Raw genomic sequence first — 5809 nt, forward strand, 5'->3', positions numbered from 1 at the left:
TATGAAGGTGAGCCCATTCATTCCTCTTCATTAACTGGATCGGGGTCGCAGTGAATCCAGAGTCTACCCCGGGATCTCTGGGCATGATACAGGAATACACTCTGTTGTACCTCTCAAATTCATGCACCAGTTCTTGCTCCTTTTCTTGAAGTGAAGTGAAGTGTTTTATTTATACACAGAGAAATTTTCCACTGCCAAGGTCCATGATGTCAAGGGTTATTCCATCCTCACCAAATGGACATTGCACTGCAAGGCATGTAGCTGGGATACAGTGCAATGTCCATTTGGTGAGGATGGAATAACCCTTGACATCATGGACCTTGGCAGTGGAAAATTTCTCTGTGTATAAATAAAATAAATAAAATACTTCACCTTCCTATAATATGGTAATCCCGACCTACCCTGAACTAGTCCTGGGTAGGTCAGAATTACCATATTATAGGAAGGTGAAGTAATATCTTCTTGATAGGGCTTGTTTGAGTTGCCTTTGTAAGACCTGTTGACTTCGACAAGCATATAGCACTGGAAATCATTAACTCATGCACGCTCTTCTGCTACAAGGCCTTGGATCAGGAAGGATGCATCTGTGTTTTTCCTGTTATTCTGCATTAGTATACTGATGGAATAAAAAGCAGCTCTTGGCGGTCGACATTTTAACCCAACTCTCTTCGCTTACTGAGGCCAAGCAGTTTTCTGGATTAAAGCGTTCCTGCTGCCTTGCATTAACATGTAAATGAGAAATAGACAAAATGTCAGCATTAGGTCTCTCCCCACAGGTTCAGCTATGCTGCTCTGCACTTTGCTTTGCAGCTCTGTGATTACAAACAGCGAGTCCTATTCCATTACCCATCAAGTGTTGTGCAAGGTTGCATGCCATGCTCGAACGATCTGCCATGCTCTCACCCTTTTAACTGTAATTGCCCTTTAAAGACAGAGGAAGTCTAGACTGACAAATCTAGAATGTGCGTATTGAGAATGTCTGGGCTGAAGTCCTGCAGAGGAAACTGATAAAGACAAGACAAAGTGTAGAGCTTCCAGAGCTCTTTGATTATAGAACACTGCTACACGCTTAAGCAACCCTACACCGCAACTACACCTGCAAGAAACAAAACCATTTGTGGAACTGATGCAGAAGTGAAAGAATCCTGATCTATATCAAATAGTCAAAGCATTGTATGTTTTCCCTAGTCTTCCATAGCAGAGGCAATTTTGTGAATGTTCTGTTCATTTTCAGGATAAACAAGTGGGAATCAAAATGTACGTTGAGAAAATCAGTAGCTTAACTGAAGCAAAATTATACCATCTCTCCACATAAACATATGGAAGAAAATGTATAATTTTTGAAGTTGATGCGATTAAGCTTTTTGTAAGGAGATATTTGTTTAATATTTGTGGAAGGAGTCTCCAGCGTCAGCGCAGTGTATCAGAGAGAATACTTCTCGGTAATACAAGAAGCTGGGACTGGGACTCAGATGTTCCACAACATTAAATATAACTATAAATGAATATAAAATATGATGTTATCTTTAATAAATATAAAATTGTATGACTTGGCAAATTTCAGGGTGGTAACAGTGACTCCACTTCTTCGCACCACCCCATCTTTGATTAGTTTTCTATAACAGCACGTTTTATTCCTTACATGGCAGTATTTTTGGCAGTATTTGTGCTCCGCAACCGAACATTTAGATAGAGCTCACTATACGTAATCAGTGCCAACCAATCAAATACAAACACTACAAGTGGATATCTATAGTAAGTTCTATCAATAATTTATTATTCACTCAGGCTGTTTAGGATATAAAGTGAGCATCTGAATTACTTCAGCCCTTGTATCCTATTTTCAGAAGAAGAAACCCTCAAGAACAAAAAGGAGGTCACCTTAATAGCTAAAAGGGGACTTTTAGTGGAAATGCATCCTTCAGATGCAAGCTGTGCATTTTAAACACGAAAGTTTTCAGATGTTTTTTCATCATCTGAAAGTAAGGCCTCTTGAACTGTAGCAGAACAAGAATGAAAAGATTTGTATAGAATACACACTCATACTCACAAACAGACACACACACACCAATAAATGATAACCTTCAAGCTATAGACAGCAAGTTGCAAATAGACAGTGAATGGCAAATAAGCATGTAGTCCTCCTCCACTAAGATACCGCATTAGAGGGATCCTATTCATCCTGTAGAGAGCTATCAACAGACACACACTTATCTTAAGACTATCTTCACTACAGATGAAGTATCTCATCTCTACTCACTCTCATGTGTTCCTCTCTATTAAACGTCTCACTTTTTTTTGAATGCACTTTAAAGTGTGTCCTTTCTTTAGACCTTGAATGCAGACGTGGGTCTTAAGCTACAAGTTCCACTTGTAGTTTCTGGAACGAACTCCATGTTCCATGTAATTCTCAATCAACCAAATAAGGACTAAGAAGAAAAATAAGAAAAAAAATCAGCCCTGTGTCCACCACAAAACAGTAACTAAGAGATATTTTCACACCTCTTAGTCTGTTTGCTGAGTCCGAATATTATACTTTTGATATATTTGATGTTTGGTTTGGTTTTACACTGCAAATAATTAAACGAGCTCTGTCCTGTGGCTCGGTTTAGCAGATCACATCTACAAAAATGCTGCAACCCAAAACTACTTGCAGGTGAGTCGATTCCGAGTCGAATCACTTTCAACAGATTACTGCAATAGAGTTCAAGCAGACTGAGACCACCTCTCTGTGGAGTAATCATATATGCAAATATGTGAAAGTAATATTTTATTAATGCAATGTCTATTCTGAAAGAATTATTGAGAAGAGTGCAAAGAAAAATATGAAGTGTGTGTTTCCTTTATTGCCTACTTATTTACACCATAACTGTAACAATCCCGACAACAATCGCAAGTCAGTAACTCGCACTTTAAGACCACCCCCGCTCATTCCCACCTTCCGAATCTCTCAGGATGATAACACCAGAGTGTGTCTTGTAACAGTAATGATGTCTGAACTCTGCTCTCTTCATCTTTTCTCCATCTCTCCTTTCACCTTGGATTTAAGGGCAGTGCTTTCTGACAGCTTTATCAGCGCTGTGCTCACCTGTCATGGCAGCTGAGTGTCCAGGTCTTGTTCTCTCCTTTAACACCAAGCACATTACCATCTAACACTATTGCTCCTGGCTCTGTCTCATTACCACATGCTGTGGGAAATTATGTCCTGCCTCCAAAAAGAAAGGTTATATGAGGGGGCAGCATTACAGTGTGAGTGTGTGCCGGAATTAAGACGCAGTATGCAGTTAAAGATGTTATTCTACATTATGCCACAGCGCAGTCTTGAATCTGACTGGTCTGAAGGTGCTGATTAATTTTCAATAGCAGTGGAGGTGTTATAGAGTTCACTTGAATCCTGGAACAATGAGGAATCTAATGGAAGCCAATGCTCCCTGTTCTAGGTCAGCAGTGCCATGTTAGCATGCCACAGCTGCCAACAGGTCATTATGCCTAGCACAGCATACACGCCTATTCTGGAAGGAAAAAAGACAACAGATATGTAAAAACAACATGTTTGTTACTGTTGGACATTTTGTCTGGGTGCATGTGCTTGATTAGAAAGTCGTCCCTTCCTCAGACTCAGAGTGCCAGGTAAAGTGACGGTGCATGGCAACGTGGGCGAAACGTCTCAAAGCAGCTGTTGCCATATGAGCTTGGACCCAAAGCCTTCACCTCAGAGACAGCTGAGTCCTGGCAAAAAGCAGAAAACCTAGCATTACCTCAGCAGCTGGAGCTGTGAATGGGTGCAATTATAGCCATTAGCTTGTTTAATTAACAGATTGCTGTCAGCCTGAGGAAAAGGAAGAAAAAAAACCCAATGTGCCCCTTTTTTTCCCTCCCTTCCTAGTCTGTACCCTTTCAGGAAGCTCTGCACACTCACGGCTACTCTGCTTACAGTAATGAGCTTTCAGCGACTTCACTGGGGTTCATTATACCAGCTGTAAAAGGGCAAGGCATTATTTGGAGAGAAAGCAGCAAGTGATTGACAAAGTCTTAAGTCAATAACATGTGCAGATCAAGGTCTACTCAAGTCAAAATCAGAATGACCCCCAAATCACCCCCACTTTGTTTCCCAGCACTGCCCTAATCACAACTCCACCACTAACACTAAGTATTAATTTAAGTATTATGTTTCATCAAAGGGAGAAAATGGTGGCAAAGAGCTTCTCCACAATTCATCCATCTTCAATAAGTGCTTTATCCTGCTCAGGGTCTCGGTGGATCCAAAGCCTGTCCGAGGAACCCTGAATGAGAGGCAGGAACGGGAACACAGCTTGGATGGGATGCAAGTCCATTGCAGGGCACTACACACACACACACACACACACACACACACCTTCACACCTAGGGATGATTTAGCATAGCCAGTCCACCAACTGTGAGGTTGTGAGGTGCCTACGTGATGCCACTTCTCCAAGATAGTAACATGATATATTTTTATAACAAATAGTACAGCACAGTGTTGTACATTGTGTCACCATTCAGTAAAGCTGACAAGCCAGACCACATTACACAAGGTAGAATAGTGCACCCTGAGGAAATAAAACTAAACTAGAATAAAAAAAAGAAAACCAGAAATCATAAATAGGGAAACAATGCACAGGAACATACATAAACAGTGAACAAGACTTCGCAACTATCCACATGAACATGATCTCCTATCAGAGAGCGGTGTCCCCTGTGAAGAAGATGAAACAGCCCAGCTCAAGTTATTTATCAGACAAAATGACATTTAAGTCAATATTTGTGTGCTGGCCACATGGTCTGTTAGCTCAGAGAGAGCTGGGAGATGTGGGTGGTTGTTTCTCCCAAGCACAAATGAGAGGAAGGGAAAGGTGTACCTCTGGGTCATCTCTGCTTCAGGGTGGTAACCGTGACTCCACTTCATCGCACTGCCCCATCTTTGATTAGTTTTCTATAACAGCACGACCCTCCAGTGTTTCATTCCTTACATGGCAGTATTTTTGGTAGTATTTGTGCTCCGCAACCGAACTTTTAGATAGAGCTCACTACACGTAATCAGTGCCAACCAATCAAATCAAATTTCTCTACAAACACTACAAGTGGATATCTATAGTAAGTTCTATCAATAATTTATTATTCACTCAGGCTGTTTTGTGCATTTAGACAATGCTGCACATTTAGGATGTAAAGTGAGCATTTGAATTACTTCAGCCCTTGTATCCTATTTTCAGAGGAATAAACCCAATCAAAAAAAAAAAGGAGCACTCCGAGGTCACCTTAATAGCTGGAAGGGGACTTTTAGTGGGAATGTGTCCTTCAGATGCAAGCTGTGCATTTTAAACATGAAAGCTTTCAGGTGTTTTTTCATCATCTGAAAGTAAAGCCTCTTGAACTGTAGCAGAAGAAGAATGAAAAGATTTGTACAGAATACACACTCACACACACACACACACTTCCCAATAAATGATAACGTTCGAACTATAAGTTGCAAATAGACAGTGAACAGCAAATAAGCATGTAGTCCTCCTCCACTTTAAGATACAGCACTAAATGGATGCTATTCATCCTGTAGAGAGCTACCAACAGACACACACTTATCTTAAGACTATCTTCACTACAGATGAAGTATCTCCTCTGTACTCACTCTCTTCCTCTCTATTAAACTTCTCACTTAGCAAAGAGTTCCACTTTTAGCTTAAGACCTACGCCTGCATTCAAAGTCTAAAGGAAGGACACACTTTAAAGTGCATTCAGCTAAGTGAGAAGTTTAATACAGAGGGAGATATGAAAGTGAATACACTCCCAC

This window comes from Pangasianodon hypophthalmus, chromosome 17 (assembly GCF_027358585.1).
Source record: "Pangasianodon hypophthalmus isolate fPanHyp1 chromosome 17, fPanHyp1.pri, whole genome shotgun sequence".
Classification (NCBI taxonomy): domain Eukaryota; kingdom Metazoa; phylum Chordata; class Actinopteri; order Siluriformes; family Pangasiidae; genus Pangasianodon; species Pangasianodon hypophthalmus.